Genomic DNA, 23,544 nt, shown 5'->3' with positions numbered 1-23,544 from the left:
AAAAGGAATGGGGGGGGGGGTATGTTAGTGGGTAGGGGAAAAAAAGAGGGGGTTAAAATCTGTCACGCATCCTCTCTGCTTGCCTGCCTTCCTGCCAGCGGCCTGCCACAGCCAAATCCTCATCTTCCGCTGTTTAGAGGCAGGTATCCATGGCAATTTCTTGTGTCACGCATCTTGGTTTTTAGGTGAGCATGCACACCTGTAGATGATGTGATGTGTCTTCCCGATCTCTCTGCACCCCACCCCAACCCATCCAACCCCCTTTTCAAATGCCCTTTCACTGGAGAATGTCGCTAGGGTAAAATCTTGAATTCATTCTGACTAATAGTATCGAAACCAATTACAAATCCTTCATTTATTTTTTTTGCCTCTTTCATACTTTTTTTTTTTTACAAAATGTGTGTATATGACCTATAATAACCTATATCTATGAAATGTGGGATTATGTAGCCGCAGCACAGATGAAGTGTGATCACAGAGTAAAATGATGTATAGCTCTTCAACTGGTAGGGAAAGGTAAAAAATGATAGAAGAACTCATTATCAAAGAAAGTACTGTGATTGTCATATGCTGTGAAGGGTGCATTATTGAAAACCTTGATTTTTACCACATTTGAACATTTAATGTTGTCATCGTAGCAATGAAGTTTACCATATATTTTGATATCCCACGCAAATTTCTCTTATTTTTTTTTTTTTTTTGCAAATCCAACAAACAGAGAAATTGAGAATTTGCATCGTAAGTACATTAACACACAATTACATCAAAATGATTGTAAGTCACTGAGGTTATACTTATTTGATATGTTGAAAATGATCATTGATAAAGGCTTCAAAGATTATCAATATCTGTTCCCCCCCCCCCCCACCCCATGCAGTATCTAAGCTCCCCATGTGCAGTCCATTCTCAGAGCCATTGTACATGTAGCATGCACATGGCCAAGCTGTAGCAGAGAGAAAAAAAAACCTACACATGTAGGTCAAGCTATTCACAGAAGATACTCAGGTGTCCGTGCATATTGCATCACTAAACAGGCAAGGGGAATTCTGTTTCACACGGCAGGCGGGCGGGCCAGACACCACCGCACGAAATAAGCTTTACCCTTCACTCAAAGCCTCTGAGAGCCGTCCTCCATTTGATAAGGCATCATGAAGAAGCGAGAGCATGCCTAGACTGAGCTTCAGATACCATGTTTTGTTTTGTCTTGTTTTTGTCTGCCACCATCTCTCTTTATTCCTGCTGTCTCCTGTCTTCGAATCATCATTCCCTTTTCCTCATTTGTGTTTTTTGGCTCCTGACTGTCAAAATTGTCAACCACCCTTTCCTGTCATGCCCCCTACCTCCTCATTCTTTTACCTCCTGCTACCTTGTCACAGTGCTCCTCATCTTTAATTTTATTTCTTTTTTTTATTTCGTTATATATTTCCAGGAATATCTTACCTTTTGCTTATCACATAACCAATGCTGTATTCTCCCTTACAGCCGCACTTTGGCTCCGACATAGAAAGGATAGAAGGTGGGAGCACCCCTATCTCTACCTTCTAAGAGGCGTTCCCTCCCCCTGCATCATGCCCATACACCTATCCTTTGCACCTCCTATAGCTCCCCAACTATCCTCAACAGTTTACCCCATCCTATCTCTTAGATTACTTTCCTACGCAATGTTCTTCAAACATAATCTCCCCTCTCTCCATCTCTCTTTCCTTGAACTCTATCCCTCTATCTATCTCTTCCTTCATGCATTTATTAATGACCCCCACCCCCATTCCTCATTCCCCTGTGGTCAGAATGAATAATTCAGCGCATGATCTATCCCGGTAAAACTCACATTTATCCTATCCCCGCGAGTCGCGCCAGAACCCCGCGAAATCCCCTACTGAAAATGAATCATTCAGGGCCTCGCGCCGCATCAAAGCATTTTAGAAAAAAAGAAAGAAAGAGAGAAAGAGAAATGTCTCCAGAAAAATCATGAATTTTGTATTCAGGAAGAGCAGAGTAAAGCAGCTGTCCTCTCTCCCACATACTATCCCTATATTTCTCCCAGACCAAGACACCTGTTGAAGTGACTTATTAGCTGTAATGATAATTTTCCAGATGGTGGTGCTCATTGCTAATCCCCCAAGCTTGTTCTTTACAAGTGGGCAAGGAGCTTTTCTGCATCATCCTCTATATACATTCATCAGCCTTCAGAGGCTTAAAACGATGAGCTGGAGGAGTGGAGATTTTGTGCTGAAGGGCGCAGGGCGTGTCAATCTTCTTACACAACATCTTATTTTGTCTTTATCCCAGGGAACATGAGAACGTAATGCAGATAAAAAAACAACAACAAAACTACTCTGCATCAGAGTGTTTTCTGTCTGTGTATTCTTGGGAACATGAGAGCATAATGCAAATGAAATGAAAAACAAAGCTCTTCAACTGTTGCAATATTTATGTGTTGGTGTGGGTGCAAGTGTGTTTGTGTGTTCATTGTGGATCAGGTTTGTAGTTTTGAAAGGAGGGCAAAAGGATGAGAGAAGTGGTGCAGAGTGGAACAACCAGTGGAAGTTTCTTCACACTTTTTTTTCTGTTGTAGTATTAAGTGATGTAATTTCTAGTTTTTCTGTGTGCAAATGTGACAACCAAAGGCTGAAGTTGTAAGGAGTGTGTTCATTAAGTTGTGAGTAATGCCTAGGTACCTGCTGACTTTGCCATTCTTTATGAAAACCATCAGTAGTTCATGGATACATCAGTGGCGGATCCAAAGGGGGGCTCACAGGGTGCATGCCCCCTCTTTATTTTTTGTTAAAACAAGAGAAATAAAAAGCAAAATGGGGGGGCTCGTGCACCCCCCTTTAATTTCGTACAAAGCGCTTTCCCTTTATGGATTCCTGGGTCCGCCCCTGTACATCACTCACTCCTGTGAGGTTTGTCTTTCTATTCATGTTTAGTCTTTTGTAGTCATCCTCTGCAACGTAGGAGACGCAGAATGCCATGATGTCTTGCATTCGCAGGAGGCATTGACCAGGGTTTTAGCCGAGGTGGTTGGGGGGGGGGGGGGGAGGGAGAGGAAGAGGGAGCAGGCTGTAACATGAATCTCCTCAGTTAATTGCAAACTAAGTGTAATGGATTCCCATTCCAAATCGACCTAAACAGAATTGAGTATTATGAGATTGCAAATGATCGCAGTGATTACCAGTTGATTGCTCTTGCTTTTTAGGTCGCCGAGGGGGGCACCTTGGATAGTCTCTAGAGGGAAAACAAGGGGTTGCCAAAAGGTTATAGACTTACTTTCAGCTGCTGCTATATTGCTTTGTTGTTGCTGTTGTAAGTTTTTTCTTTTCTCTATGCTTTCAGGGTAACCTGCATTAATACATAAGTGGATGAGAAACTTCAGGTTAGCAGTGCATTAGAGAGCTTTCAAGTCTAGAAAATCAATCCATTGATTTATTGTAAGAATAGACAGTAAATATCATATACAAGGTTGATCGCAGTGGAAATGGCATTTACTGTTGCACTGAAATACGCCCACATGGTCCCTGCCAGTAGATGGCAGTTTTAATCATCAATGACCAAATTTGTGGTCAGATTGCAAGTTAAGCTGGAATTCATAGGATCTGGACACATCTTGTCAGTGATGGTGTATTGCAATATGCACAATTTTTAGTCATGCTCGGCTGGATGGTACAAGATGATACAAAAAGTCACAGGTTATCACATGTACAGTACAACATGCAAATATATACATATCACGCAGACACACATACACACACATACACTTGCCCATAGTTGGTTACATTATTCATGTTGTACTTTGTTGAGTGAGTTCTCACCTAGACAGACATTGTCATACTAAATTATTTATGAACAAGTCATTTAGCCAGTTCATTGCCGTAGCTCTCTCATTCTTTATGAAAGGGAAAACAAACACACACACACTGACTGGAAGATGTCATATATTATGTTCAAAAGCTCACAGGAAGGTCAGATAAATAGAACAGAAAGCAGCAGAAAAGATGAAATGTGATCAGAAAAGATAGAATGTGATTAGAAAGAATTCAAACATGTTTCATAACTCAAAAAGAGGTTTATTCTCTTATTCCTATCTTCTTTCCATGATATCAAAATTTTGGCATTTATCTACATGTTGCAAGCACTTCACTACACCATGCATTTTAATCCTTGATATTTTTAGGACGGACCCAAATTTCAAATTAGGTGTGCATTTAGGTTTGATGCTAGAAAACATGGGGCATTTTCTTTCTGAGAGGGACTTGAGCGATGTTTATCAGATAACAATGATCATTTCCTTGGAGGCAGCTTGACCCAGAATGTCCAGTGGAAGAAGGTGATGTGTCACAGTTTAGATATATGCATTATGCAGAATTTGAGGAGTTAAAAGGCCGTAAAGAAAGAGCAAGAATCCCACAGGCAAAACGTTGTAAAGTGAAGGAGAAAGTGGAAAAATTAATTGTTTCCAATGAGATAAAAGGCAGGAAGAAAGTGATATTGATAACCTGGAAAACCCGGTGGATGTCAGCCAGGGTAATAAAAATAATGGGAGCAGTAAAGAGACTTGGGTGATGTGATGGGGGAAAAGGGAGCAAGGCTGCAATAACAGAGTGCCTCTAGTTTGGGAGGAGAGCTTTGGAGACCAAAGAGAAAGAGAAAGAGGACAGAAGATGGTGGTGACGGCATTAATACCGGAGGAAGAAGGAAAGGAAGATGAAGAGGAGGAGGAGGAGGGGACGATGAAATGATCGAAGGGAGATTATACCGGATGGCTTCTTTTACAGTCTGGAGACAACTAAAGAGGAGAGAGTGAAGGAAAGAGAAAGAGATTATTACAGTAGGGATTCAAGAGGTTGAGGGAGAAGGTCAAAAAAGAAGAAGAGAAGGAATGTAAAAAAAAAGGAGAGGAAAAAGAAGAGGTAGGAGGCAGACAAAGGCAGAGTGAGATAGATTTACATTAGATGAGTACATATAGCATGGAGAATGAAGTGATGTGGGGCCCATTTCATGAAAAGCTGCTATGATAGCAACTCTTGCTGGAATGGCAGTTGTCATGGTAATAATAAGAATCCAGCTTGCTGATTGGCTGTTGCTACAGGAAGTTGATATTCTAGCAAGAGCTGCTATCCTAACATCTGTTATGAAATGGGTCCCAGGTGTGTAAGAAGTGGCAAATGATGAGTGATGAAGAATATTGCACATGGAACCATTTCCTGGTTTTTACTAAAGAGGAAACATGTTGTGTACAGCAGAAAAGGCGTCCAAAAACCATACTCAAATTGTCAGTAATTATGTCTAATATTTGTTATTGTTGTTCAGCAACCTTCCATGGTGCATTTAGAAGAGACTGACTAAAAACATTGAGAGACAAACTCATCGAATGGAAGCTCATGCCACATTCTGCTTGTTATGGGACAACAGTACATTTGAGATTCCCAAGACACATTGAGAAGGCTGGAAGCTGATATAAGAGCATTCTTACTCTGTCCACCTCCCGTTTTTTGACTAGAGTCTCAGGCAGCCGTCCATACTTGATTGTGACATTTTCTTCCCCATCCTTCGGGGAGCAGAATGGAGAGTGGGGAGACGACTGCAAAAATAATGAATCTTATGCAACTCTGGGCACAACGCCCTCTTATGTCATTTAGTCTTGATGCTCTCCCCGCCTTCGCTATCTCAGATTTCCCAGAAGTCCACCTGGAAATGAGTGTGATTGTATTCCAGCTTAACAGGAGCTCCCCGGCATGCCACTATATAGTTACACGACTGTTGCATAAATTTTGCCTGTGATGGAATGGTTTCATTTTCTCCCCTCCTTGTCCGTTCTCTAAATTGTCATACCGGTGATCCATTGAAATATTTAAATCCAAGGTGTTTGGAATCCTGATTGATGATAAAAGAGATTATTTTCCAAATGCCTCCCAGGGATTTATCCTCCCCCTCCTAGCTGTGTCCCATATAGACTCCGTGTGTACTATGAATATATTTAAGAGCCAGAAGCGATCAAATGTCAGGCTTGAGAAAGACTATCAGTCATCATTGTCTAGTCTAATCTCAAGTCTACATATTTCATTTTTTTCTCTCTCTCTGTCATGTGCATTACACATCAGCCTCTTTTTGTCTGGTAGTAGGACACGCAAACATTTTCACACACATCAATCATTTCTGCTACACCTGTATGACAGAGCATTTCAAATGAACAGTTTCAAAACTTTAAGCTTTCACGTGTGGTTTGTATTCTGCTCATGCAGTGACTCAAGCGACAGTCCGTGGCATTGCCAATTTGCAGACATGGTTTTTAGCCGCAGGCATGGATGTAGGAATTATCTCAATTGCTTTGTGCTATGACTCATCCAGTATTCAAACTGTGCACAGGTCTGGTCTACATTTCTTCTGCTTTCTCCCCCCCCCCCCCCTTAAAAAATAAACTTTTCTTTCATGCTTCATAGCTTCATATTTTTTTTTTACCTGTACTGAATATTTGTTTTCTTTCCTCTTTGCTTTAATAAGCTCCACTTCATAGAATCTTCATCATTACTTGCCCCCATCTTAATCACGTTTCTACACTTTTAAGGGTTATTTTTTTGGTAATTCCAATTATCATTCCACATAACGACAAAAAGTATACTTCTATCTTTTCGTGATAGAAGACCAGTATTGCTTCGTGCTATTTCCATCTGTCATCGCAATCTTCACAATTTATTGTTAGTGTTGCGTAAAGCAGAATAAACAATTCTCTCTTGTTTGAGTCTTTGTTGTTCATATAGGTGTTTATATCAGTTGTAGAATTTTCAAAAGCTCTACAAATTGCTTAATTCATGACTTTTTTTTCAAATTAGCAAATTTCTCAAATTAGTCTGTGATGTTGTGCAGACGTAATGAATTCGTCTTTTTCCAACTAATTCTTCTTCAATGTACAGTCTGTAGGATACACATTAAAAAGTCAGAACTTCTAATCGAATAAGGACAAGCTGAGAATTTCTGCAGTGACATTTCCCTGTCTATTCCTCTCACCTCCCCTTCAACTCTGCCCTATACCATCTTCTGTTTTTCCTCAGCATCTGTCTCATTTTCCTTCAGGGTTGAGCCACAATCCTCCCATGATGACACCTCTTATTTCGTATTCCACATTTGTTTCCACCTCTCATCTGAGAATGAGCATCTCTTCTGCATAAGTGTTCTGTCCTCTACATCCTCCACATTAACACTTTGTCTCTCTGATAACTCGGCTCCATGCTGTCTTCTTGGGCTCTGAATGATATTCTTTGAAAACCAGAAACTTCCTTTCTCCCGCTGAATTGACCTCGTTCATATCTCTACTTTGTGTATATTCATTCTTTTCCTCTTGATATTCTCGCATCAATCTCCTGAGCCTTCACTCACCGGCGGCCCTCATGGAGCGCATCCCTTAATCTCTGTCTCCCAATCCAGTGTCGCTATGGCGATGCTTGCATCTCATTCCAGCATCACATCATCCCTCCTCTTATCTCTCCCCTCTCTTCCCACATCCTACTCTCTCTTTTCTCCCCCTCTTCGCCCTCTTTAAACATCCAAAGTGTACCTCAAGAGGACAGACTCCCTGCAATGTGTACCATGGATGACTGTATAGCCGTAGTCTATGCATACACACACGTGCACACACACACACACATGCATACAGTAGTTCTAGTGATGTCAGCCTCACACGCATCCTCCATCCTGAGCTATCTTCTCTCCCTCACTCCTATGCACCTCATGCGATGTGGTTAGTGGGTGGGCCTGAAAAAAGAAAACCACTTGTTCAAAGTCTGTGTCACGAGATGCAAGGCTCGCCAGCATCGCCTCCCTAGATATGATGTGTTAATTGCTGCTAAGTACAGAATCCAGCTTGTCTCGTCGATGACGCTAATTGCCAGACGGAGGAAAATATATCGGTCGGCATCATCGTCATCTTCATCATCATCATCATCATCATTCTCACTCTCTCCTCCTCCTGCTCCATGCTATGTGTCATCCGGTCGGCTTCACGGCTCTCCCCTCCATGTTCACGCCTCATCGAGTGTGTGCATCTCTTCATTAGTTTAAATCCACTCCAGCATGTGTGGAGCGTATGTGCCGCCAAGTGCTGCGCTCTAAATCAGAAAGCATCTGGTGGGCGTGAGCCGCTTAACAACAGGTAGGTAGATTTATTTGATGATATCCTGGCTATTTTCCGTCGGCTCTGCTTTCATGCTCGGCAAGCCACTCACTGCCACTTGTCTATAGATAGATCCATTCACTTTTAATGTCTGTGGAAAGCGTGTCCACAGTTGGTAACAGGCCTGCCTCTGACAAGTGGTATAAGATTGCTCTAGAAATTCAACAGGTTTGCGCTGTCGTCAATTATCTTGCAGGTAGGTGTCCATTCATCTTCCATGGCTTTCCCTGCCAAGCATGGTCCGTTCACCTGTTCTCTCTCTCTCTAGCACACACACACACATGTGGTGCCTGCTGCTACACAAGCTATATACAGTGCCGTGACGTGCACATGGTTAGCTTTTAATAAGGGCCTCACACAACATATGCTCAAGTTTCCAACCTAATATGGTATGTGCATCCTAACCAACTGTTCTTATTTAATAAGAATTTTCCTATTTTTTTGTGATCTTCCATTAATGATGAAGCATGGGGGATTATTGAAAATTCCTGTCATTTGCAAATTTTACTCCACTGTGTTGCTATTTGTTCATAGCACCATGATTGGCGGATGCAGTATGGCTGTGTGTTAGTGTGTTTTAATGTGTTGATGAATATTGAATTCGTCATGTGATGCAACTCTGCCTTTTAATGTTATACAAATGATGCACAGGATAGAGTGTGTTAGTGAAGGTGCGGCGCGCTCGAGAGTATTGACAATGGTGCGACATGCACGAGGCGCATCTCACTAACGCCACGAAATAATCCTGTGCATCATTTGTTTTATAAAATGGGTCGAAAACTAACAGCATTATTCACGTACCTTTGTGGGTCAATACCAGTCAGCTACATGTAGCACTCGCTCAAAAGTCAAGATGTCCGAAGATGTTCGTCCCAAACATTTACGCACGTCGCACTCGGAAATCCCGCACATAAGTACTGTACGTACGTATAAGAGTATACGTACGCCACGTACTGTTATGCACAAGAAAGGCCGCCGGCTGTTGTGGCAGCCCGCGGCCCGAACTAGAAGTTGTTTACAGGATTGACAGCGCGTATAGTAGCGCGTGACGCACTTGTAACAACTGATTGAGTGCGCACTGCTAGTGTAAACATTGTGACGTACGTCAGGCCAGGGAGGTGGAAGAGAGACTCTTCTTAGTGCATACCTGAAGAAAATAATGCACGCCCACGTGACTCATTTCAGCGCTTCCAATTGGCTACATTCTTGAACCCATTTTATAAACATCATTATCACCATTAGATTTGTTTATAATAAATCCTTGTCTCACAGTTTTGTGTGTGGTTTTTTCACATGTGCGGTTCCAAATCTTACATCTGTACATACATGTGTATTCACATCCAATTTTGTTTGATCACATGAAATCTCTTTAAGTGGTGATGATAATGACAAAAAAAAAAAAATCAATCAAGAAATAATTCCGTTTTGAATAGCTAGATGTACATATTTTTGCACAAGACACATATATGGTGACTTCAAGATAGACAATATTTCCTCTAACATACAAACTGTAAAACTAATCTCACTTGTTATGTGCTTGTCAGGGCAAACCAGGAGTTTTGTTTTATCATGAGCTCAGTACATGTGACTAAGATAACCAAGCCACTTTCTCACTTTCTCACAACCCTAATTATCCACTGTGTACTCTACACTGTCTGTGTACTGTCTTACAGGAGACATATCGTATTCCCTGGGTGGTACCAGACAAGTCCCACTTTTCATTACCGCTAATGCATGCACGTGGTGGCAGGAATACAGAGACCATGCTCTTTATTGTGGAGCTTTTATCTACAGGAATGCATATTTCCGAACCAGAAAAGTGGAAAGCCTGAATAAAATGCACTCTGCTGCATACAGCGTGGCATGTGAAGCAGCCCATATTGTATCATACGACAAAGAGTGCAACAACATCTGTGGAAGAATTCGTCTGTGAAAGGAAAATTGTATCCGAGTGTGCCATTTTTGTTTTGTGTTGTCTTGTTGTTTTTTTTTCATTGGTGACAGAGTGCGCTGCTCAATGCTTTCATACAGGAGGGGAAAATCTGGAATGTTACATTAGGTAGCTGTGATGGATGAGTGTTATGCTGTGGTACACAGTCGTATGGAAAATTTGTTTGGATTTACTCACACTGGTAAGAAACAATATCTTATCAACAAGTTCTCTATCCATCTATCCATATACCCCTCTATATATTTATCTACACTGTATACACATACCTGTACACCTGTGTACATACTGTATGTGTACATACACATGTACTGGTACATATGTATGTGCATGCACAGACACACACATACATGCATGTACATATATGCAACTTATGTTCTAGTTTGCCAAGTACTAAGGGTGTTGGCTTTCATAATTACTTTTTCCTCATCTGTTACTAATCGAATGTGGTACATTTCTTTCTATATGATCAAATGCTAAAGTTGATACAAAATAGATGAAACTTTATTCTTACTTTGTCTGTATGGGTATAAATTTGTCTATGTCTCATTATGGTCATAATTTTGCACTTTGTTATTCATATTGTTTTATAGCTATATAGAAAAAAAAAATAAATGCATATTCTGAGATCATCAGTATGCAATTTGCTCATTTCCAGAGTAAGTTTTTGTATTAGCTGGTACTAAGTCCCATGCAGTCATTATTTTGTTGTCGTAGGGAAGGAAGAAAAAAGGATTAGGATAATCTTGGCAAACCTTTAGGAAGCCTGATTGACTCAGACTTGGGTGTGAAATTTGCTTTTCCAACTTCCCGAATATATCTATCTGGGATTTGTGAGCAATGTCCATGGTGGTTTTTGCAGATTATCCATTGTCTATAGAACTTTAGTTCAGGGGAAAAAAAGGTTAAAAAAAGACCTTTGTGGAGTCCTTGGAGTGATACCAGCTGTGGTTTTTCTTATTACCGTGCAGTGACGAAAGTGTTATTCACAAAACTTTTGGGCATAGATTCAATTTCCTGCAGAGTTCCCGTGTCGTAAATATGTTTTCACAAGCATTATTTGTCTCTCGACCCATCCAAACAATGAAAAATTAATTGTGCAAGAAGTTCCACTCTTAGAGTAATTTACCATCTTCTTTCCATGGTATTGCTACTGAAAGAGGGCACATGATAAATTAATGAAGGTGCTTTATACCTTTCTCCAAAGACAACCAAACAAACACATTCTCTTGCTGTGAAATTTAAAAGTATGCCCATTTGCAAAGAGCATTCAGGATGGACAGATGCATTAGATTATAAAAAAATCATGGGCAACTTCATTTTTTTTGGGGGGGGGGTGGGGTTAATCTTGTCTTGAATTTCATTATCGTCTTAGGATAGTAGAATAGTGGTAAGAATTATGACAGAAGATGGGTATTAATCTATTAACACAAATTATCATCATTTAGATATTTAGATAGACAGTTATGTGTAGTAAGACATGCGTCCATGTCTGTCTTGATATTGATATGTTACATAAATAACAATAAAAACTATGCACAGGTGAAGCTAGTCAAGTCTGACTGAAGAGTAGGCAGGAATTATGATTTTCAACAGTGAATGCTTTATTATGCATATTAACATTGTCATAGCTTATTCTGTAAAAAAAAAAAAAATGCCATGAGATTTGATGCTGCACTTCAGTCTGAGGAGACTAGATTGTAGACATCAACTTTGACATGAGAGAAAGCGTCAAGTTTTGGTCACAGACTTCATTTCACACACACAAAAAAAAACCTCTCAGGATGCAAAATGATTTGCCATTACATAACATCCAGGAATCCAGGATTACATTTGTAATGGATATTACAATGTATCTCCAGAGGTAATATTGTGGACTGCACAGTATGGATATAGCTGTTAAAGGGATAATTTGATAGTATATTAAATGTGAACACTCTTCATTTCAGTATTTGTGCAAACTCAGAAGCAAGATGTCTGACAAGCAAAGGTGGGAGACACTTGGTTTCTTGCTCATTGTATTATCATTATAAGGGTTTTTACTCTCCCTCTCATCTCTCCCTCTCTTTCTCTTCCAAGTTACCAGAGCCTTGTAATTAAATGTTCATTCGGGCTGCAGTACAAGGCTAGGGCAAATATTTGAGCAGCTGCCCGTTTTTTTGTTTTTTTTTTCCAATCTGGAGAGCTGTGCACTGACATAGCCCTGCTGTTACAAGATCAAATTCTGGTAGTCTATAGAACATCAGTGTTACTATGTGTCCCTAAAAGTAATTGTACACTTGTACACTTTCCAATGCTGGTATGGGTTCTCATCATCTGAGGCACATTCTGAGCACTAGCTGGCTGTGTGGAGTGGATGCATAGCACCGCTGGGGTGGGTCAAGTTTCGAGCAGACGTCACTGGATTTCTCAGAATTAGTTTTTTTCTGAGGCTTCCAGTGATTTGGATGTAAACATAGCATCTGGTCTTTGAACATAATTCATCTTGTAGGGGAAAGAGTTGCTCCCTGCATTACTCAAGTAAGAGAGAGAGAGTGACGTATACGTCACTCTCATAAATTCTAATTCATGCTCTTCAGTGTTGTTTACTAGAAAGCTGTTTGGCAGGTAGATAGACATAAAGACGAGAGTAAAATGATTAGAGCAATACTTTGTAAGCACCAGAATGAATTAATCACGTATGCATAGAAATAAACATATCACCGGGTCATTTCATGCTGCTACCTGGCATAGATCTGTGCACCTGATGGACTTCACTTTCAGCATTTTATCACACTTTAGCAGTATTTTCTAATGTAATGTTACTGGATCCAGATAGAGGCTTGAGCTCCCTCCCCACCACAATATTTTTTTCCCTTTTTTTTGGGGGGGGGGATGGTAGCTTTGAGGTCTGGAGCAAAAATAAGTTTTAAATGCATGACTTCTTTTTGACATGTACAACATGTACCACATTTGCGACATTAGTGCTTCTTAATCTGTAAAAATGTCTTGAAACCCTGAGAGTTGTTTCATATCTTCAGAAGAAGAGCTTCAATAGTGTACAACTCTCTTTGTCTCTTTACATCTGTTTAATGTATGTATCTAATATGTGTGCACACTTGAATATTGTACTTGAATATATGCATGTATATATATAGATGATATGCATATATATCTATGAATATATATTTAGAGAGGGGAGGGAGAGAGAGAGAGAGAGAAGAGGAAATAGAGTGAACAATTTGAGTTGTAGACAGATGGTACAAGAAACATCTTTAAAGGTATCACTTAAATGTAATGTTTTTTATATCACTTCAGTCTTGACAATGATGAATCCCAAAATCTTATGCCAATGTGCAGATGATTAGTTCTTTATTGTCTTGTTTCTAATAATTCAACAACTGCCTATGTTCTGGGAATATCTTAAGCTTAATAATGACCTGCAATTTTTAGCATCATGGAACATTATTATTCAGATCCTATCACTTCCAAAGGCAAGGGCGGCAACATACAAGGAGTCAATGTTTTCATCTAATAAGATGACCTGTTCACACTCGTGTTTACCCTCATGGAGCCAGACAGACCAATGTCTGGGAACCATGACATATCCCCCGAGACACTGAAATGCGAGGAGCGATCAAATTTCACATGTCATCTTGATTAGCTCACTGAGAAGACCAGTTTGTTAGTACCCATCCTCAGAGTATGAGAAGGGGGTTTCAGACTGCAAAAAAGTCATGTAGTTTGTAATCACAAATCTGGAATGCATATGAAACCATGATATTTAGAGTGATATAAAGTGTTCAGACGCAGGATCTATGCTTCTTTCTGCAGACCTCTCATTCCATGCAGCAACTGCGTTACAAATACACTTACTCCGCAATATTACATTCATATGTTTACATCTTGATAGAAGTTCATACAATGTCACGCTGAGGTCCTCCTCCTCAATTGCGCGCCTTAGACATCAAACTGTGACTATTGCAAGTGCACGCCCAGAATCAAGTGAAATTGACTGGAAATTTTGTGGACTGCAATTTGAATAATGTGACTGTGAGAAGGAACGTGATTTGAATTTGCTCTAAATCTGACTCTCTTTGCTTTTAAAATCTGGCTGAGGGAAATGGCTAAATAGGCAAGACATTTTTAGCATAACGTGTGTACAAACGAGCTGGTGTGCTAGTTTGAAACCTCTCTATGACAAGAATGGGAGTGAAAGTCTAGCCTGTCAGGAGTGTGTTACAGCTGCCTGGTGGATATTAAAAATGGCTTCCTATACCCTTTGTTGTTGTTGTTGCTCTCTTTTCTCTCGCTCAAGATTTCGAACCCTAAGATTGGTGCAGAAGAGATCAGAATAACGCCGCGCTGACAACTTGACAAATTGGAATTCCTGGCACTCCGTATTTACTTTGGAGTCGTTGAACTGCCTGCTCTGTAAGGCTGTGTCATCTCGTATGCCGGGGGAAGTGTGAAAGCAGAATAAATCGGGTTTTGTTTTTCACACAGCACTTCCAGACACGCACAGGTTGACTCCGTGCTTCGATCTTCCTTTATCTACCTCTTCTGTCTTGTTATTTCTCTCTCTCAGTAGACTCTCTCTGCTCTTCTTTTTCTTGTTCGTTCTCTTTGCATACTTTTTTCCAGTATTTTTTTCAAGACTGTATTTTTTCTCCTCATATTTTCACTTTCTCTTTCTCTTTATAGATCATGGCTTGCAGTAGGTTTTGATTCCAAAGTCTTTCTTTCACATCACTTTAGCCAAGATCTCTTAAAGAACCAGTAGCGTGGGAAGATGAAGTTGGCCCGATTGAATTGATCTCCATTTGCTGCCCACCGGGGTACTTTCAAAAACCACGACAAAAGAAGGCCTGCTAGAATTCCCCATTAGTGAATATGTGCACCGAAGCTTAACACTCATCAGTAATGTTAGACTCCAGTCAAGATTTGTTTGGTTGCATGTGTACTTGCATAGAAATCATGGTAAAGCTGTGCACAATTCATCATGAGGATTCTACAATATATCCCAGTCGGGCCAGCCTTCCCATTGCATGGTATTCCCACGCTACCGGGTCTTTGACTAGTAATACTGTATAAGCTGTTATTTACGCGAATTTCGCAAATAACTGTTGGACCGCAAATTTAACAACATGTGAAAATGTCACCATGCGCTAGGCTCATAGTGCACTTACATTAGCCTCAGTGCCAATTCACGAAAGCAGCATCTCACGAAAATGTCTGTGACCTGCTCATTCACGAAAATATGTGTGCACAAAGATAGTAGCTTATACAGTTATTGTTAATGTTCTACTTCTGTGGGAGATGCTTTATGCATCGTTAACTCACTGTCATACTGGTGTAAGAAAGAAGAAAATCTCAGTATTATTGTAGCAACATTAACCAAGCAACCTGTGTATAAGCTGCTTACAGGGGAAAAATTAGATATGAGGACTTTTAACCAGTGGAATTTGTGTCTATTTTGCCATATTCAATGGACAATGGCATAGAGAGGGAGTAGTTGTGAATTTTTCGCTAATATTATGTAGGATGATGTGCTGCAGTATCTACTTTATTCCTTCATCTAGGCAAGCTTAGCTCAGCGTAGATGAGAAACGCTTCTTTTAAACAGCGGCAGATGTGTGTCGGTAATGAATCAATTTTGTGACTAATTTTTGTGGTGCATTTACTCACCTGCAGGCACCTGTGTTGTGGACAGTGTGCCAAACCTGTTTAATGCACCGAGCCTTATCACTTCTGACGTCTCTTCACCAAAGTTGGTCAGCGCTTGTTTTGAAAGGACTCTGCCTCATTTTTTTTTTCTGTTGCCGCAGCAAGAAACAGTTTGTTTTTTGTGTAAGCAAGTCCCAAGGAGTTTATTCTTGCAGAAATGGATTTTCATGCCAGAATACAGACACTGATATTGAACCCGTTGAGGACGAGTCCCGAGTATGCTTGGGCAAGCGTCTATGGGAAATGCGTGTTCTAGCAAAATCAGCCCGTCCTCAACGGGTTAAGGACTTCTCGCTTGAACTACGAGCCCTTAATATGACATGTATGTCTGGCTGTTTGCAGCATATTATCTTAATCAAAAAAATGTTTCATTTCCATATTCAAATAACGTTCATCAATAAGCTCTTAATGAATAGTCATTGTCAGTATGCCTGTGGAAAAATCAACCAAGTGCCCAGTTTGCAAACACGTGTAATAATCGCACTTTCAAAGATGGCAATTGCTTGTAACAACAGGTAAATGGCAGCCGACTGATCGGCTGCTGTCAGATCACGACAACAGTGTTTGCAATGATTAGATGTTGCAATTACCAGTATTGTAGTATTGCAGACTGTGTTATGCATTTGGTCCCAGTACCTCGTTGTGGGTGAGCTCTGTTGTAATCTGTTGCATTGGCTGTTTCAATATGCGAGCGTGTTATTCATTAGTGCTTGTTGTGAGGCATACACTCACTTTTGTTGCTATCATGCAATGAGTTTACGTTATGTAAGGTTTGCAGACCTATCGTAACGATTGGACCTGAATAGTGAAAAATGAAATATCACCTGTGTACATCAAATTTGGAAACTTACCCCCCCAAAAAATGTAAATGAAGCCATCTATTCCTGGGAATTCTGAATTCAGCGATTGCGGTGTGTTGTTTCTGTAAAAATATTGAACTATATTTTAAAAAAGTATATTTTCACTGGAGCAGCCTGCATGAGGTGCTGTGAAATTGTCATACACTGATGCTTCTTTCAATCTAGTAGCGCACAAAGTGATTACGTAGATTTCTTTGTGACCACTGCATAACCTCATGTAATCAATACATTGGTTTAGTCCCAATTACAGTGGGCCTCACTAGTGATTTAGATATAATGCTCTAGGTGGGACACGTACGTGTGGATGGGATTAACACGAATGGAAGGACGACACAGGATACGGAGCAGTGGTCGCAGACAGTAATCTCTCATTCTCGTTCACATCGATTGTTTCGTTCTTAAAGGATAAAGGAAATAGTAATGTGATCGAGCAGCAATATAGTTTTGAGCGATATATTACCACAGCATGTTCTGTGCCTGATGTGAACCTCAATGGATAAGTGTTACGTGAAGTGCATATATATGCAATCTATCTTGTCTGACACCGTTAGAATGATCCATTTCTGAAGGAGTGGATTTAAAGAGTGGTGATTGAGCTTATCCTGTGAGAGACTGTGGCATGCTGTGCAATAAATGATGAATATGGATGAGAAGGTCCTTGTGGGGAAAATATCATAAATTGTGTTACCCATCTATGCAAACTCTTTATCGAGTCCACCATCCCCTCTACATCATATCAATAGGATTGAGGGATTAAAGGGGCATAGTCCCGGTAGTGTAGAGGGCGCTGTTGATGATACTGCCGATCACCGTTAGCATTGATACGAAGATTACCGAAGTTGAGCTGTCATCAAGAGTAGAGTGCGCAGGTGTTGCTAAGTAATGTTGCCTTCGTTGTCTTCTCTGCGCATCTCGCAGTCTGTAGTAATGCCAGGGTGCGTGCATATATGCTTGTTATTATGATATCACAAAAGAAGTTTGCTAAAGCTGTCATCCCCCTCAGCCGAATCATAAGCCGAACTGTGATCGGACCACTGACTACAGTGAATCGGACTTTTTTGGACTCGGGGAAGTGGGCCAAAGCGTAAGCGCCAAAGAGGAGTCGATAGCCTAGGTCTCTATAGGAAACTTGCGCCGTGTGCCCGCATACGCATTTGACTAAAACACTGGGACTATGCACCTTTAAGGAAGCAGTGAGTGAATGGAGACAGAGATGAACTCGATTTTCTCATGCTCAGGCATTTTTAGTGCAATTCCAAATCATGTTTAAATTGACTTTAGTATGTCGAGTAAAATAAGAAGACCAGAATAGTTGAGAGTTCATCAAATTGGGACTTAAATTCAAAAAGTTTATGTAATTCTAAAGTTTCACCCTTTTTAAAAAAAAATAGTGATATCAATCCATACTGTGACTGGGTCCTTCAAAACATTATTTTAGCAAAGAACCTGACAATGAGTTACCAATACAGGACATGATGTAATGTCAAGAAATATTACAGTTCAATGACTCGAGTGTCAACACACCCCCAGTGTCGTGATGATATTGTTCTTTAATACTGGCATCAAGTTGCCCATAATCCTCGCATCATCTGATCCCCAAGCCCTCAAAGCGCATGATGGTTCCCTCCAACGTATGTTATGACAAAACTACGCCCAAAGGGGAAGCTGCCAAAGTCTTCTGAACCTAATATATCAAAAATGTTATTTTTCTTCGACTGTTGCCCAGCGGTCTGGAACCGCATTGCTGCAAGCTTGTCGTTACCATATGGGTTCAAACATGGTCACTCATTCACTCATAGTCAGTGGCAACAGTATCTGTATTTCATTCAGGACTTACTTTCCCCTATATCCACAAGAGGCACGACATCATCAGGCGCATGAGCTAGACTCATCTTTTTCTTTTTGTTTTGATAGCAGGTAATGACCAGTATGTGAGTTGTCTATGCAGAATCAGAAACCCTGTCTCTTTTTTCAAAAAAAAAACAAACCCAACAACAGCAACAACAATGACCCATCGTTTTGTCTTATTTCAGTAAGGAAACTGAATGGCCCGAATTCACGAAGGTGGTACAAATGAAACCATGGTTTAAACCATGGACAAAAACCATGGAACGCCAAGTGACGCACGGAATATTTAATTACGAAATTGGTCATTTTGTCGACAAAATGACCCTTTTGTTAACAAACTTATCATTCCGTGGACGAAATGTTAATTTAGTTACAAAATTTTGTCATTTCGTTACAAAATAATCATTTCATCGATGAAATGACTGATTTCGTTACGAAATATTCCGTGCGACACTTGGCGCTCCATGCTTTTTGTCCATGGTTTAAACCATGGTTTCATTTGTACCACCTTCGTGAATTCGGACCAATGTATTAAAAGTTCGTGAAGAGTGTCACCTTGATTCTGTTGGAGGCTCCTTAGAAAAACAAAACAAAACAAGCAAACTAGAAATAAGATGTCTTTTTTGTAAGTCCAGATAAGTAAATTTAAAAGCATTCTTGATTTAGAAATTATTTCACTCTTTGAAATGCATGTAACTCATTAGTGTCAGTAATGTACATTATTCCTGATTGTACTGTGGAATCTTGCTGATTCAGGTAAACATGCCTGCTTGAGTGTGTGTCAGTGTGTGTGCATATGTGTCAGTGTGTGTTTGTGTGTGTCTGTTTCTGTGTTTGTGTGTGTTTAGACATCTAATTGGCATCCCACCTGTTAGTCTGGAATACTTTGGTAATAAGATTGCAAGTTTCACACCAACAACTGTTTTATGCTTGATATATGGCTGATACAGAGCTTGAGGCAAAAATCAGCATCTGAATCCCCACCATGTTGTAGGGGATGAAACTATAAATATTCTTTGAAGGAAAAAAAAAAGCACTTGAGTAAACTTCTTTTCCGTTGTTGTGTTTTAGGGGAAGTTGCCTGGGTTGAACAAATGCAGATTTTTGTCATAGTATGTTTACAGAAGGATCACAGTGGGAGAATAAGACAGGAATAGCGATTTATTGTGGCATTGCAAAAGAGACATTCTTATGAAGAGGCAAAAACAATGATAACATGCAGGCATTCCTTCTAGTGTGAAGTATAGAAATGTTTGATAACTTTAAAAGCAAAAGTAATATAAAAAGAAATCAATCTCCCAAGAGAGCTGAATCCCAATGCGTGCCTCACACCCCCTCAAGTGCGACTGAAGAAAAAAAATGTGCAATATGTCTTGTCTGCGTGGCTTCGTGTGGCTTTCCTGAACATTTTGTGCTCCACTCCAGGCACACAGTCACTATTTGCTCCACGAATGCTTGGTTCAACGAACCAGCGAACAAATTTTTGCTGATTTAAGTTGCTCCGACCCACATGTTGGCATTCTCATCATGGATTATGTGGCGGAGTGAGCCGACAACCGATCATGTAGTTTGTGAGAGGAAAGGAAAAGAAGAGAGGGAGGTGGGTGGGATGGGGTGGAGCCATATTGCAGATTTCATTGCATCTCAGGGAGTGGTGGTTTTTTTTTTTTTTAGCCATAGCTGACTACAAAGCACAGACATCGCATGTCTCAGCCCCAATGGGAAATTAACTTAGAATAAATCTCAGCTCATGTGTGAAGGAGTGAGGAAACAGAAGCTTGATGCTCACCGTAATCTGATTTTGTTCTGTCTGTTCTTTTTTGTCTTCTTCTGTTTTCTCCGGCATTTTCTGTTCTTACTGCTGAGAGAATTGATTAAGGTGGCTGAGAGTGGTGCTGAAAGCAAACCCACACACAACATACAAAAAGTGATTCTCAAAATTGAATTGTTTTCAACACTGCAAAAACAGTGGTGTTAGATTTAACACCACTGGTGTTGAATCTAACACCGGCCGAACTTCAATAAAGGACCACACCATCTGGTGTTGAAGTAACACCGTCTCTGGTGTTAAAATATCCAACACCCATGGGTGTTAAAGGGTGTAAAAATATACCAACACCAGCCTCGGTGTTTTTTCAACACTTAAGAGAGTGTTAAGAAGTTGACACCATAATGGTGTTCATTTAACATCCCAACACCAGTTATGGTGTAAGTTCAACACCCGTGGTGTTAAAATATACCAACACCAGCTTTGGTGTTGCTTAGATTACTGATAAGTTGACACCACTTTGGTGTTCTTTTGACACCCTTTAACACCAATGACGGTGTAACTTCAACACTATTTGTTGTTAGAATCTATACCCCAACACCTGTCATGGTGTTATTCTAACACTTCAAAGTGTTATAAGTTTGCATTATTTGGTGTTTATTTGACACCACAGAAGTGTTGATATAACGCTTCAGAGTGAGAAATAAATTCCAAGTGATGCCAACTTATTAACAATTTGAAGTGTCGATACCTCGACATCATTTCACACTCTCCACATTCAATCGCACAAAATAACACAGTAATGTAAGTAGGTGAAAGACAGTCACGTGCTACTAGGTTGATCAAAATATTTAATAAATTCTGTCTGTCACAACAAAACACAATAATTCTATTACATGTAATGAAAGCCTCATCTCTACAATATAAGTATCAAAATGGAATACCTTTGACCCTGTCAGATGGTTCTTTGATTATCTATGCAAATGAGATACATTATGGCTATTGTAGGCTAAAATATCAAATTTAAATACAGTACTCACTCTGAATACCTTTGGCCTTCTTGGCACTATCAAGTTGAATTTTCAAATGAAATTGATACTAGTATTATATCTTCTTGGCTCTATCATGCAAATGTTCAAATTGAATTGCCTACTCAGCTGTATAATTCAAATATTCAACATAGATCATCCAGTCTGGTTGTAAAATGTTAACATTAAAAAAAAATTATACTCTTTCTTTTGATCAATGCTATTGCAAGTGATGATACAAGCATGTGAAATTCGGATCATTTAAATATTCAAATGACACACATAAGGCCTTCTCGGGCCAATATTTTCAACTCGAACTGGATGTAATTGATACCCCCACCTAAAACTTAGAGAGTTAGCTCAATTCATGATATTCCTGTATGCCTTTTGTTGAAAAAAAGTACAATGTAACAAAAGTTGTTACCATAGCAAGATTACTCAACAGTGAGATCAGTGTGCGACTCATTTTAAGATTACACTGGTTACATGAGCGAAACCTCAAGTCAAATGCTAGAAAACTGAGGGAGCTCACCCAATTCACAGTATTGTTTGATTTTCATTTTAAAAGATGGTTGCCATTACATTAGCACTCTGTGCAATATTTCAGGCCAGATGCTCAGAAACTGAGGGAGATTGCATAATCAACTGTTGTGTAAGTTTTTAATTTGAAAATGTCACTGCCATGATAACACTTTCTTTGACCGATACAAAAGATGACATTTGCACATTAGCGCACTACAGTGGTCACGTGCCAAATTTCAAGTCAAATGCCTAAAACATGAGGGAGTTATGAGTCAATCACAATATCTTCGATTGCTTTGTATTAAAAAAAAAAGTTAGCATGGCAACGCATTGTTTAACATTGACGAGAAAAGTGTTTTGCACATCTAGAATTTATCTTGTCACAATATATAGGTGTCATATCTCAAGGTTATTGCTAAAAATTGAGAGAGTAAGCTCAATCCACTTGTAGTTTATACGATTCTCATTACAAAATACCATTAACTTTACAACATACTATTTGACAATGACGAAAAATAAAATTTGCAGAGGTGTATAATACAGTGGTCACATGTGCCAAATTTAAAGTCAAGTGCTCAAAATCTGAGGAAGTTAGCTGAATCCACATCGTACTTGTGGATGATTTGTATGAAGATGCTGTTGCCATGGAAACGGATTTATGACCCCCACAAAAAGTGTCTTACACCATAACATATTATCATAGTGACCATATGTATCAAATTCAAATTTAAATGCTAAAAAAAAAAGAAACTAAGAGAGCAGCGTGATCCACACAATTTTGTATGATTTGTTTAAAAACTGCAATTGCCATGGCAACAGATTTCTGGACAATCAAATTTCAACAGAATTGATTTAAAACGGAGTAGCTTGATCCACATTCTGTATTTGTAATCTTTATGAAAATTTGATGTTACCATGGTAATGCATTACTCCATACTGACACATGTAAACTAGGACATGTAAAATTACAAGGTCGTTGTTCAATGTCCCCTGGACTAAAGGTAATCACCTCCTCATCAAAAACTGTCATCGACTAATGGAGAGTACTGCTTCATCAACTGTATACAACTTGTATCATCAGTCTCTATCTCGGTTCCTCCATAGAACTGGACTTGGAGTATCTTCACAGTTTCATTGTCACAATGATGATTCTTCAAGTGTCTTCTAAAACCATTGAACGAATCAAATTATGTCCGTACACAGGCCCCCTGGGCGCAATTTATTGTTTGTCCATCACTCAGTCCATGTTCGTATGGCAAACAGTGAAAAAAAAAAGCAGTTTCAGTGGGAACTCCTAAAGAATGCATCACTTCATTATCTATTTGAAAGTTTAGATCTCGGTTCACGAACTCGGGGTAATTCCAAATGTCCAAAGGTTGATGAGAGGTTTTGCATACCGTAGACAAAACACATATTTAATGTGCTTTGAACGATGTGTCGAAGGCACTCTGAATGATATCACCAGGGCAGGGTAGTACCAAGTGGTCAACAATGAAGTAATATTGGTACACATGTATGTTATCCTTCTGACGTCCTCTGTCAAGCAAGCTGCATATTCTGATCTTCAAGCAAGCAAGCTGCATCAAGAGCTGCATCTTCTTCTGCTTTCCCTCTTCAAGTGGTGATCAAAACTAGCATTAGGCTGAAAATGTAAGGAAACAATGAAAAACAAACAGACATTGTATGAATCTATTACA

The sequence above is a fragment of the Diadema antillarum genome, unplaced genomic scaffold (assembly GCF_040938485.1).
Source record: "Diadema antillarum isolate AM-2024a unplaced genomic scaffold, OU_Dant_1.0 scf00000162, whole genome shotgun sequence".
Classification (NCBI taxonomy): Eukaryota; Metazoa; Echinodermata; class Echinoidea; order Diadematoida; family Diadematidae; genus Diadema; species Diadema antillarum.
Note: the sequence above shows the minus strand (reverse complement) of the source record.